Source organism: Chiloscyllium plagiosum, unplaced genomic scaffold, assembly GCF_037043375.1.
Source record: "Chiloscyllium plagiosum isolate Xiang-an unplaced genomic scaffold, Cpla_swu_hap1 HiC_scaffold_8, whole genome shotgun sequence".
Classification (NCBI taxonomy): domain Eukaryota; kingdom Metazoa; phylum Chordata; class Chondrichthyes; order Orectolobiformes; family Hemiscylliidae; genus Chiloscyllium; species Chiloscyllium plagiosum.
The window spans coordinates 82642775-82657296 of NW_028270146.1; positions in this window are offsets into that span (position 1 = coordinate 82642775).

Below are 14522 nucleotides of genomic sequence, written 5' to 3' on the forward strand. Positions count from 1 at the left end.
AAAATCAATATTCCATGGCTTGTCTGTGTGACATATAGAAAAGCTCTGTCTGGAGTTATTGGAAGGATTCCTATCAGCTATCAACTGCTTCATTGTGTTAAGAGCCCCTGTTATTAAGTGGACAAAGCAATTTAACAAGTGAAGGACAAGGAGGCTTCTCATTTTCACATGACTTGTGGAGTACGAGTGCCTCTTTCTGTTCAATGTGAGGACTGTACCATTAGATTTTCACCTTTTTTTTACGCCTAAAATAAAATAGGGACAAGATAAAAGGATTGTATGTTTGATATTACTGTTGAAACACCATTGAAATATAACAGTATAGGGCTACTATTGTCTCTTCCTCTCTCTATTTGCCCAGTGTCATTATCATAGGTCAATAGTCATGTGATTAGACGCGAGGATCTGTCAGATGTTATAGCAGTCAACTCACCAATGAGTATGAAGTTCAGAAGACGTTGCAGTTCGGTCATGTCCCTTTTTGCTCTGTTAGAAGTTTCCAGGACAGAAGGGCTGATTGATCAACCCATATTGATGTATTAATAGCCAGAAGTGTGGTAAATGTGTGCAGATGGCATTATCAATGCTGTATATTGATTGTCCACATCAACAAGGGTCCTATTGTTGTGCATGGCAAATAATACTCAATGATGGGAATATAAAATAAAGAAGTAGGGAAATCTTGCTTCTGACTGTGCAGGGCATTAGTGAGAGCACAATATCATCTATGATTTTGGTGTCCTTATTTAAGACAAGATAAGCTTGCATTCGGTAGTATTTCAGAAATGGTTCATGAGGTTGATTCCTGAGATGCAGAGGATGTCTTATAAGAAACAATTGTGCCTGTTGGGTCGACAGGAGAATCAATGGTAATGTTAGTGAAACTTATAAGACTTTGAGTGATTTAATAGGGTAGGTACTGAGGAGAGGTTTTCTCTTGTGGGTAATTCTCGAACTAGGGGGCACAGTTTCAAAATAGGAGAAAGTGAGGACAGCAGATGCTGGAGATCAGAGTCGAAAAGTGTGGTGCTGGAAAAACAGAGCCGGTCAGGCAGCATCCGAGGAGCAGGAGAGTCGACATTTCGAGTATGAGCTCTTCATCAGGAGGAGCTCATCTCTTCATCCTGATGAACAGCTCATTCTCGAAATGTCGGCTCTCCTGCTTCTCAGATGCTGCCTGACCAGCCCTGTTTTTCCAGCACCACACTTTTCGACAGTTTCAAAATAGTCAATTTTCCATTTAAAATACTGGTGAGGAAGAATTTATGTGAATTTTTGGTATTCTGAACATGAAAGATCTGAAAAATCTGCACCATTGAATATATTCAGGATGAGAAAGTTCTTGTGAACAGAAAGTGAATCAAAGGTTACAGATAGCATTCAGGTCATTGAATAAAAGACTAAGTTCAGATCAGATGAGAGCTCATTAAAGAGCAGAGTCGGTTCTAGGAGCTGCAGAGCCTACTGTTTCTCCTATGTCTTCTGTTTTTAGATAAAGACAGTCAGCATGTATGGACTCCCATTGAGTGTCATCTACTCCTCCTCCTTCCTCATCAAACTGTTTGTTCTGCTCTGCATGACCTCTTTCTTTTCTACCAATCACATCCAATTCTTAGAGGAAGCATTACCAAGTCACCAGAGTATGGAAGCAACCTGTTTCAACACAAGTTTTTAAATCAACACCTCAATCCCAGTTTTGTATGTGTCAGAAAGTCAGTTAGTGCCTAAAAGTTGGGAAGAAAAATTGGCACTGCAGCCCAGTTTTTCTCTCGCTGTTTTTATTTTATTTTCAACTTCACATTAATAGTTGCTGAACAAATCCATCAACAATGACAGTTCCTGTGCATTCTTCTGTGAAGGAGGACTCATTAGTAAGTTACAACTATTAAAGATTGGGGGAATGAGCTCATGCAGACCCAAAGAAACAAGTAATTTCAGAAGGATGCTCCAGTTTCCTCTCATAGTCCAAAAGATGTGCAGGTGAGGTGGATTGGCAATGCTAAATTGTTGATAGTGAGCATGAATGTACAGGCTATATAGGTTAACCACGGGAAATGCATGGTCACAAGGATAGGGTGGGGGTGGATGCTCTTCAGAGGGTTGGTGTGCACTCAATGGGCTGAATGGCCTGCTTTCATACTGGAGGAATGCTATAATTCTATGATTTTAACTACATATTTCCTTCTGGTACATTGTCTGGTCCCAGTTATTTTAGCTGATTTGGACTTCTCCTGATAAATGATGACTAGATCAGTGGCACCATTATACCAACCAAGGCATTGTCCACAACGAATCTCCAGAAACACTTTGTGAAGGCATGATTTTCATAAATTTTCCAATATTTTTATATTGGCTTGTTCTCAACTTATACTGGTATAGGCCAAGTCTGTTCATCTTTGATTTGATTGACTCACTTCTTCAAGGATCTCCATATGCTACTCCCTAAGTCTGGTTCTACAGCTTAGGTAAAAACAATGACTGCAGATTCTGGAAACCAGATTCTGGATTAGTGGTGCTGGAAGAGCACAGCAGTTCAGGCAGCATCTGAGGAGCAGTAAAATTGACGTTTCGGGCAAAAGCCCTTCATCAGGAATACCTAGTCATGTCAATCATCATACTGCACTGTCCACCCAATGAATGCCATAGTGGTTTTAACTGCCAATGACAGTCCGCACCACACAGAAACCCATGTCCTCCGCTACACTATCATCTCTTACCCTTATATGTTATGATGCCCACCTTCACAAATAATGTCCTCTCTGCAGCCAAGCAAGCCTCCTCCAATCTCCACAACTGACTCGCCCAGCATCCCTACTGCAGCACACTGTGTTCTTGTCTCCCTACCTCTGGACCAGGAGGCCTTGTTTTAAGTCCCACCTGCTGCAGAAGTGTGCAGTAACATCTCTGAACAGGTTGATGAGAAGATATCTCTCCACTGGAACAGTGGTCTCTTATAACTTCCTTGACTCTGAGTGAGCAAATCCCTAGAACTAACTGTGGGCCATCCTATAGACCAACTTGGAAGGACTATCCTGACTGATGACTAATACCATGGTCTGGACCTGCAGGACTGACCATTGGCCACTCCCTGGACTGTAAGGATATGTAAATCCTGACCTTGAACACCACAAGCAATTGAGTAGTCATGTGCAAGCCTTCAGACTTAGGTTCAGAATGATTACTTCACCAGGGATGTACATGTGCACTGAGAGTAGACTCTACCCCTGACTAGATGTTTTGACACACTCTGACTAATAAGTGTCCTCCTTGACTTGATCCCCTTAGACTTTGAGACATAGCCATATGGTTGAAGTGCATTCACTAAGTTTGTCACATGAAGTTAACACCTTTGACTACAAGTCCATCAGGAAGTGGTCAGCATGTAGTGTCCTTGAGACCCTTTGGGAAAAGGAGAGGGTGGATCCTGTCGAGCGGTTCCTTGAGCAGACTGTCAAAGTCATTTGGCAGAATGCCTCATCGCCAGAACTTTCCAACAAGCACCAAGACATGGCTTGGCTAATGGTGAGAAGGGCTCTGCCTGTGAGATCCTTTATGCACGCCCAGACTCTCAGCCGCACCGCACGCTGCCCTCGAAGTGGCTGTGGAGGGGACGAGACTGTCACACACCTCCTTCTGGAATGTGCCTACACAAAGGAAGTCTGGAGAGGAATGTAGTGGTGTTTGTCGAGGTCCGTCCCGAGCAGCTCCGTGACACGGGACTCCGTGCTCTACGGTCTGTTCCCCGGGACGCACACTGAGATGAACATCAACTGTGCCTGGAGGATCATCAACTCAGTGAAGGACGCTCTCTGGGCAGTCCGAAACCTGTTGATCTTCCAGCTGAAGGAGCTGACCCTGACTGAATGTTGCAGACTAGCACATTCCAAGGTCCAAGACTATGTGTTGAGGGATGCACTGAAGCTTGGGGCAAGGCGAGGTGGGGAAAGACCACTGCGTAATGTCTGCCTGCCAAAGAACAGGGGGCCCACGCAGTAAGTGTGCTCCGCAGACACCTCAGCTAAATATATGGATAGTAAATGTACAGACCTGTATATATTAATTATTACTCGATCTCTGTATGCAAAGATGTTGATGTATGTATGGCATGACCAATTGTACAGAACAGATCATCAAAATATTTTTTATGAATAAAGTATATTTTTGAAGTAAAAAAAAAGTTATGGTATAGGTGTGACAATGACATAGCACTGTGCAGTCAGCAACATTTCCACCCTATTAAATGATCACTGGTGGTAACCATGACTGGGTCAATGGGCAGAGGAGTGCCAGATGAAGTTTAATTTGGATAAATGCAAGTATTGCATTTTGGTAAAATGAACAAGGGCAGGACTTATGTAGTTAATGGTAGGGGCCTGGGTAATATTGTAGAACAGAGGGACCCAGTGATTTAGGTACATATTCTTTGAAATTTGCATCACATGTGAACAGGATGATTAAGAAGGTGTTTAGCACGTTTGCCTTTATTATTCAGACCATTGAGTATATGAGTTGGGACATCATGTTGAGGTTGTACACAATATTTGTGAGGCCTCTTCTGGAGTACTGTGTGCAGGTCTGGTCACACTGTTATAGGAAGGGTATTTTTAAACTGGAGAGGGTGTAGAAAAGATTTACCAGAATGTTGCCAGGAATAGAGGGTTTGAGTTATAAGGAGAGACTGGATAGCCTGGGACATATTCATTGGGCTGTAGGAGATTGAGTGGTAATCTTATCGTGGTTTATAAGACCATGAGGGCAGAGATTGGTTGAATAGCAAGGGTATTTTCCTGCGGGTGGGAGAGTTGAAAACTAGGGGGGCACATTTTTAAGGTGAGAGAAGAAAGATTTAAGAAGGACCTGAGAGGCAACGTTTTAACACAGAGAGTGGTTCATATATAGAATGAACTGCCAGAGGAACTGGTGGATGCAGGAATAGTTACAACATTTGAAAGTCATTTGGACAAGTACCCAAATAGGAAAGCTTTGGAGGGATATGGGCCAAATGCAGGGAAGTGGGTCTAGTTTGGTTTGGGAACATGGTTGGCGTAGACTAGTTGGACCGAAGAATCTATTTCCATGCTGTATGACTCTGCAACAGGTTGTCTGGCTTTGTGTCTGCGCCAACAGCAAGGCAAGTCAGACATTCTGTGAGTCTTTAAGTTATGAATGATGCAGCAAAGTGAAAAAAGGCAAGGCAAACCAAAAGTGATGTGAGAAACTGAATAGGCACTCAGTAAGTGAGCACTAAGCAAGTAAGCAAAGAGCCCTAAGTTGTAGCCTCCTCTAATTTGCTAGTTATCTATATCCCTGTGTGCACAGTGGCAGCAACATTGTAATATAAGGTGTCCGTGTGCTTCAAAGTGCAGCATTAAACTCATCAGGCATCTGCTCTGACTTTCACGTTGGGAATTGTTGCTGTCTAATTTCTCTCTGTCTTCTGGGACAACAGTAAACTGCATTTAAATGAGGTGTGATTAGGTTTGAATGATCTGCCTACAAATGGGCCATTTACTACTTACCTGCAAGATTCTGATTTCACTGTTAAAACTTGGGATTGAAAATCGGACATTTTTTGCATAACATCAAGAATCTCGTTTTCCGATCTCACCGTATTTTCCAGCTAAGTTGTCATTGCCCACATGAATCAGGAGCTGGGAAAATTCAGCTCTATGTGTGACTGGAGATTTAGGTTTCTGAGGCATTAAGACCAGTTCTGGGACAAGTGAGGTTTGTACATTAGCAGGGCTGGGACCAAAGTCCTCACAGGGAGATTTTCCCTTACTGTTGGGATGATTGAAACTACCTCAGCAGAAGTTGGGAATTTGGAAGGGAATTCAGAGGGAAGAGAACAATGGTAGGAAAAAAAGTAATACACAAAATTGGAAGGTGACAGAAACAAAAGACAATATCAAATTGGGTCAAAATACAGAGAAATAATAAAAAAGGTGGAATTAAAGGCATGCTATCTAATGCACACAGCATTCACAAAACAAATTGATGTAACAAATTATAATAAACAGGTGTGATCCAATTATCATTATGGAAAATATGATTACCTGGAAGGTAATCTTGGTTGGAAACTGAATATTCAAGTATATGTGGCATTTGGGAAGGCTAGACAAAAGGTGGGGAAGCACACTTAAAGAAGGATGAGATCAGTACATTAGTGGAGAGTGTCTTAGGTCAGAAGAGCGATATATGGTAATAGTTTGAATTAAAGAAGCTTAGAACCCCCCAGCAAAGGACAGCAAACATTGGTTGGAGTTATTCATAGGCCATTGAACAATAATACAGCATGGTAGAAATCAGGAAATTATAAGTGAATGTAGAAATAGTGATACAGTAATCATGGGTTACGTCAACAGGCTGTCTAAGTAAACCTAATTGGCATGTGGGGTGATGTTCCATGTTCTACTTCATTCCCAATGTCTTATGGCACACTCCATGGGCTGTGACAGCCTCCACTCATCACCTATAGAAATCAGCATTAGCAAAACACCACCTCAACACATCACCATGGCTGATCTTAAACTAACCCATAACACATTTTAGCACTTCACTACTTCACATTAAAGTTCACTGATACCTTACATTGCAATTCTCTTTCCAAGTTGCTCTGCACACAATAACACATATCTATCTCATAGGACACACTTCAGGCTCTTAACTGGCTTTCTTTAACACTCACTGACTTTGCACTTGGACAGTCATAGCATCTCTGCCTTGCATTGCTTCTTAATGCAGACATAAAGCCAGGTAGCTTGTCTTTGTTGCCAATAAAGAAGGTGGAAATATTGCTATATGGCACTGTGCCACCTCACACCTGTGTCAGCAGCCTATACAATAATTACATGTGTTTCAACCAAATAACCATATCTGGAAGTCTTATGGGATTAGTCCTTAGTCAAGTGAAGGGGGAGTATGGTCTGTCAGAGGTGTACTATACATTCAGTCAAGCGTAGTGTCTGATGTCAGTTCAGGGGTTGGCCACAGTCAGTCAGGGTCAAGAGAGTTTCAGGGAGCAGTTCTGATTGTAATGCAGAAAATGGAAAACTCAAATATGTGGACTGCAACCACTTCAGAGGAGAAAATGACGATGGGGAGCGCGGTGACTTCAAATATAAGACTGATATCAGATATCCCATGGAAGAGCACATAGCATTGCAGGAGATGGAGGATTTCACAAGTCACCACTGGTCCAGCAAAAGGAAGAATTGAGTGAAATGGAAGTGACTGGAAGAGCTGTCAGTGGTGGTGCAGGAAAGGTAGTGAAGTGTCACTGAGTTTAATTTTTTTTCTCATTGCAGAGAGTTATTGTCTGACACCTGTAGTGTGAATATCCTTCTTTAACAGCATTGTACCAGAGCCAAAGTGTCATTGAAGGTGTATGTTTACCAAATAGACTGCAGTGGTTCAAGAAGGCAGCTGATCACGCCATCTCAAGGGCAATAAATGCAGGCCCAGTCTATGATAGCCACATCCACTGAATGAAGAAACAGAAATGACTTGCCATTTATCTTCCTGAGCTTGAATGTTACCCAGGTCCTGTTGCATTTGGACATGGACTGCTTCAATAACGAAGGCACTGTGACTGGTGTGGAACATTGTGCAATTGTCAGTGAATATTCCTATTTCTGACCTTACGATGGAAGGAAAGTTATTTATGAAAGAGCTGATGATGGTTTGGTTTGGACACTAACACCAGAAACTCCCGCAGCATTATCCTGAGACTGTGATCATTGCTATATGATGTAGTTTTAGACACCTCTCTGTCTGCTGATTTGACGATTAATGCATAATATCCAGAGTAGGAGAGAAAAAAAATCATGAAACTGAAGGGCTTGATGAAAATTCAAATGACAAGCAGTTCCACGAATAGCAGTAAAATCAATGAAAGGGTTGCCATATCACTTAGACCGATTGTCCGACCTTTGCTCAGAGATGAAAGGTGGGAGTGTAGTGATGTTGGAGTAATCAGTCCTATTTCATTCACTGTGAGCCTCTGCTGCTGCCAGCTCATTATTCTGTCCCATCTGTGAATCAGGTCTTTGTGGACCAGAGAGTGAACCAGCAGGACGCCTGCCAATTTAACACATTCCTAAAGTGTAGAGACTTAATAAGAGTCCCAAATGTCTGTATGATTACTGTCATATGCAGTTTATTCTAAGAATATCAGTGTAATGTCTTCCAGATTTCACGCACATTTATTCATTTTTCATAAAAAAAAAGGTTGTTAGCAGATTTTACAGACTTGCTCTTGATTTTATCTGTCACCTGGTCATTACGAAAGCAATTTAATTTTTAAAATATTTGCAAGTCTATTTGTTTTACCTTTTGTGTCTCACTCAACTATCCCTAGGATTTCATGAAGGACGTTCAACTACTTGTTTGAGTCGAGAAACAGAAAATGGGTGGTAGCTGAGAGAAGTGGAGGTGGAGCCAAAGTGGTCAGAGTGGGATCTATCCCAGATTCCGGTCACTAATATGGTCTCCATAAACATTTCATCAATTAGCAAGAGCAAAATCAGGTGTTACTACAGTCGTTTTTGTGACTACTAAACAGTAGCTTAAAGAGGAAAGATTTTTTATGTTGACAGAAGAGAGAAGTGACACATCAGCGCTCTGGGACAATAATTGTAAGCAATGTGCTCTCAAAGGGTGACAAAACTGGGAGAGCAGTGAACCATAAAACTGAAGTTGTCTTCTTTAGATGGGATAGATTCAATATTACAACACATTGATGAACTGGCATGTAAGCGATTAAACAGCATATTATTGCTGTCTGTAATTTTATCATGATCTGTTCGTAGTGTTATGGACAAGGCCAGACCACTCAATACATTCTTAAGCAGGCAGCCCAGATCATAACTTTGCTATTTGTTTTGGTAAGTGTATAGTAAAAATTACCCAGAGTAAGTTAGCTCGGTTTTAAAACAGACAAAAATTTATTCACAAATTACAGAATGAAACACAAAGAACAGAATAGAATACCCACAGAACCCAAACTATCAAAATATACTTAATTATGCTGTTCCAAATATACACAAAAGTCCCAGGTAACAAACCCCTTAAACACAGAGCAAAACAAAATGAAACAAAGATTTACAGGTCGAAGTTAGAAGGGCAGAAGGAGAAAGAGTCTAGCAGCCTGTTTTCACACAGCTCCACTGCTGAGTTCCTAACTTAACTTCTGAACTGAACTGCTCAGCTAGAGAGCTGGCCATGCCCCCTTGAGTTATCCAGGCTACTTCTAAAAACATAAAAGCTTTGACCTAAAGTCTCATCTGTTTATATATAAACAAGAAGGCCTTTCATCTCTGTACCAGACCCAGCTGTTGAGGAGCCTGAGTGGTTTATGACCCCACTGAAAAAAACCAAGAACACAGTATCCTTAAGAAAAGGAACAACTTTTAGCAAAAAAGGACCAGCCTTGTGACACCTCTCCCCTTAAAAAAAGAACCATCAATATCAAAAGATGGCTTCACTTTTAAAACCCTTCAAAAAAGAAATGGTTAGTACTCTAAAGCACACATATGCATTATACTGACTATACATATGCAAACATGCAAATTCAGGCCATGGCACACCTGCCACCCAATGCTTCCGTATCGAATTTGAGTCTCGGCAATCATGTTTTCGCGACCTGCCACCTGTACAATTGTCAAACTGAATGGCTGCTACAACAAGCTCCATCCGAACAGTTTGGCATTTTTGTCCTTAAATTTCTCCACAAATGTCAGTGGGTTATGATCAGTGTATATGATTGTCTCAGATGCTTTGCTGGTAATATAAATACTGAAATGCTGTAATGCCAACACTAAGCTCAAAGTCTCTTTCTCCACTGTTGAATATTTCTTTTGATGAATGTTCAACTTCCTGGAAAAATACCCAATGGGTCTTTCTATCCCCTCATCATCCTCCTGCAGGAGCACTGCACCAATACTGACATCACTAGCATTGATAGCTACATTGAAAGGATTTGTGTAGTCCAGTGTGGCTAATACTGGGGCAGTGGTTAACACAGTCTTTAGGCTGTCAAATGCCTTTTGACAGTCCACTGTCTGTTGAAACTTCTTGCCCTTTTTTAACAAGTCGGTGAGTGGAGCAGCCACATCACTAAAATTCGGCACAAATTTTCGGTAAAATCCACTCAGTCCCAGGAACTGTAGTACTATTATTTTCATCGACGGTGTGGGAAATTCTCCATTACTTTTGTTTTCACATCCCATGGGGCCATTTGTCCATGTCCAATAACATGGCCCAGGAAGGTGACTTGCGCTTTGGCAAATTCACTTTTAGTTAGGTTTACCACCAACCTTCCGAAGTCGATCGAAAAAGTCTGATAAATGCTGTAAATGTTCCTTCCATGATTGACTAAAAATCACCAGGTCATCAATATACACCACACAGTTGGGTAATGCAGCAATGACCTTATTAGTTAGTCTCTGATATGTGGCTAGAGTGATTTTCATACCAGATGGCATGACTTTGAACTGATATTGTCCATTTGATGTTACAAAAACTGAAATTACCTTTGTTCCTTCTGATGAAGGTACCTGCCAGTAGCCTCTGAGCAAGTCCAACTTAGAAATGCAAGTTGTTTGTCGCACTTTTTCGACACAGTTCTCCAACAGTGGAATTGGATATGCATCAGTCTTTGTAACGGCATTAACTTTGCGATAGTCCACACTTAGCAATTGGGTACCATCTGGCTTTGGCACCATGACTATAGGTGAGCTTCAGTCACTGTAACTCACTTTGATTATGCCATCTTGGAGCATGCGTTCTATCTCCTCTGAACCTGTGCCAACTTTAGAGTGTTATGTCTATAAGGATGTTGTTTAATCAGAACAGCATCTCTTATATCTGCATCATGCACAATTAGGTTAATACTTCCCAGTTTAATTCCGCATATCTCCCCATCTGATAGTAATAACTCTTTCAAATCATTTTGATTTTCTTGTGAAAGGTGACTCAATAATTTATCCCAAATGTTGACAACTTCCTCATTTGATTTGAGGAATGTCCAATTCAGAATCCACTGAACTTGGTTCTTCCTTCTGTGCTCTCATCATGAACACCTTCTCCTTTTGGTTTCCTTCTCTATCAAAATACTTTTTGAGCATATTCACATGATACACTCTGTGAGATTTCTTCCCATCTGGAGTCCTTATCAAACAGTTCACTTCACTCAATTTCCTCTTGATTTGATAAGGTCCACTAAACCTAGCTTTTAAAGGCTCACCTGTTACTGGAAATAACATCTTATCCCCAATGGAAAAATTGTGAATTTTTTGATTTCTTATCCATTTCTTGTTTCCTTGTATGCAGCGATACTTTTAAATGCCGTCTCGCCAACTCTATTTAGTCATTCTCTAAAATTAGAAAAATAATCTAAATGTGTAGTCTCTGAATTCTGACTTACTAATTTTCCTTAATCAACTTTAATGGTCCTCTTACTTGATGCCCAAACATTAACTCAAATGGACTGAATTTGGTCGATTAATTTGGTGCATCTTTGATTGCAAGAAGTATAAATGGAATTTCCTTATCCAATCGGATAGTCCCGACTATAAGCCCTCAACATGGTCTTTAATGTTTGATGCTATCTCTCTAGCACTCCCTGCAATTCTGGATGGTATGCAATAGATTTGAATTGCTTTATTCTCAAGTTATCCATAACCTCCTTGAATAGCTTGGATGTAAAGTTTGATTCTTGATCTGACTGGATCTCTATTGGTAGTCCGTATCTCATAAAATATTGAGTAATTCTTCTGCAACCCTTTTTGCTGTAATATTGCGCAGTGAGACTGCCTTGGGAAATCCAGTTGATACATCTATTATTGTTAATAAATACTTATTCCCACTTTTTGTTTGAGGAAGGAGACCTACGCAATCAATCATGACTCTTGAGAAAGGTTCCTCAAATACTGAAATAGGTATTAAAGGTGCAGGTTTTATTACTGCCTGTAGTTTTCCAATTAGCTGACTTGTATGACCCGTCTGGCAAAATTCAACTATATCCTTGTGTAGTCTAGGCCAGTAAAAACATCTTTGTATTTTAGCCTGTGTTTTCCTCTCCCCTAAATTACCTCCAAGTGGTAGCTCATGCACCTCTCGCAGCACCTCCTCTCTATATCCTACTGGCAAAACAATCTGATGAACTTCTGCCCCTTTCTCATCTGCTTGAATGTATGATGGTTGCCATTTCCTCATTAAGACATCATTTGTTACATAATAACACACAGGGATACATTCATTCTCTTTCTCTGTATATGCCTTTTGATACAACTGTTTTAAATTTTCATCTTTCTGCTGTAACTCAATAAGCAGAGCAGGGCTAAAGATACTTGCATGTTTACCTATTTGATCCTGTTCTCTCCCACTTATCTGATCAAACAAATCTCTGATAAAGCTACATCAGCTTACTTATCTGTGCCTTTTGATCCCTCCTGCTTCAGTTTGTGCTTCTGTGATCTTGTTACTACACAATCCGGGGAAGTTCCCAATTAAGATCCTGCTGTGCTTCAGTTGCTTGAGTCTCCACTGGCTTTTCAACTAGAGTAGGCAGCACACCTCCCGGTGAATCAGCTGCATCATTTGCAAGGACAAATTGTATTCCTGAAGCTGAGAGTTTGTCCTACCACAAACTTTCCACTTTTCTCTGGACTCTCTAGCCTCACTTTACATAATTGAGCATTTTTTGTCTCACCATAGATTTCTGTTATAAGTACCTTTTCTGGGAATAGTCCTTCAGGAGTACGTATCTCCTCATCCTTCAGCATCACTGAGCGGATCCTGTATTCCTTAAGAATGTAACCTCCTTGCCTATTACTCCTGGTCTATGTGAATAAACTTTACCCTTGCATGTATATTTTTTAAGCAGACCTGACACTTCCTCCATAACCAACCTCCGATTCAGCTTTCTAGCTTCCATTGGGCTTTCTGTTACCATGCCAGCAAAACTTCCAGGCTTGTCCTGTTTTCCTACATCTGGCTTTCTTCTAGCCCATCAAGACTGTGACTCCATGTGGTCCACTTTATTACAATGAAAACACTGGAGCTTTTTAACTTCTTTGTCCCCTTCAAGGGTTTCTTTTTTACCCTGCGGTAAGTTCTTCTTATGATCTTCACTGAGATCTACCTTTCCCTTTCCAGATGAGGATCTTTCTTTGCCCCAATTTCTAACCCTCATGGACTGAAATTGATTCTGGAAGCCAAACCATGTTTTATGGACCAGCTCATCATCATCAGCCACTTCAGCTACTAACCTTACTGTTCCAAATCTTACTTCCTCGCTAAGGTTACCTTCAGCCTTTATCTCCAGCCCTTTAAGCTGACTTCCCTTTTCAAATTTATGAAGTTCAAACGCTCTCTCTTTTTCTCTCTCTTCTGCTGCTCTCCCTTTTTCCCTCTCTTCTGCTTTTAATCATAATTCAAACTGTTTCAATTCTGCTGCCCTTTCCTTATCTCTTGCCTCTAACCCATGTTGTTTCATTTGCAATTAAATTCTTGCCATCTCTATAGATCCTGATAGTGTTTCCAGCAAGTTTAAATGCTGAGCTACTATTGTAATTATCTCTCCTTTCCTCACAGAAGGAGGCAGCTAAAACCCCAGCTTGTCCCCCTAATTCCAGCAGTCTGGCCTTATTCACCTTTTGTAAAAATACTGAGTTCACCTTGTCCACTTCCACAATAATCTTGGCAACTGAAAAAGCCATTGCTATCCCAAGGTTGTCTACCCAATCAAACCAACAGCCGAAATAAAGACACTAGCACCTACCACTCACTGTTTAAAATCCCACAAAGAGCCCCCAGTCTGTTACGGACTAGGCCAGACCATTCAAAACATTCTTAAGCAGGCAGCCCAGACCATAACTTTGCTATTTGTTTCAGAACTTCTGAACTGAACAGCTCAGCTACAGAGCTGGCCATGCCCCCTTGAGTTATCCAGGCTACTTCTGAAAACATAAAGGCTTTGACCTAATGTCTCATCTGTTTACGTTTAAACAAGAAGGCCTTTCATCTCTGCCCTAAACTAGTCGATGCAGAGCCTGAGTGGTTTATGACCCCTCTAAAAAAAACACAGTATCTTTGAGAAAAGAAATAGCTTTTAGACAAAAAGGACGAGCTTTGTGACAGTAGTGTCGTAAAAAATTGTGATTCATTTCACTAACAGGATGGCTAAGACAGGATAAAACTCTTTCCCACATCGTTCTCGTCTGCACAGCTGCTCAAAGATCGAATTTATGTACCAACAGCCTTGATAACTCACTCTCCCATAATCTAACAAAGGAGACATTGCTGAGCCTCTTTTTCACTTGTCCCCATGTTGTGAAAATCTCCCTGAGTTCCATCGTTGAGTACAGTTAGGATGTGGTAGACATATTTTTGAACTCTCAAGTAATGCAGAGGTCAGGCAGGAGAATGGAGTTAAAACATCAAGTTAGCCTTGGAAAGAGTGAATGGTGGAGCAGACTTATTGACTGGGTAACTTTTTCTTCTTGTTTCTCACATTCTAA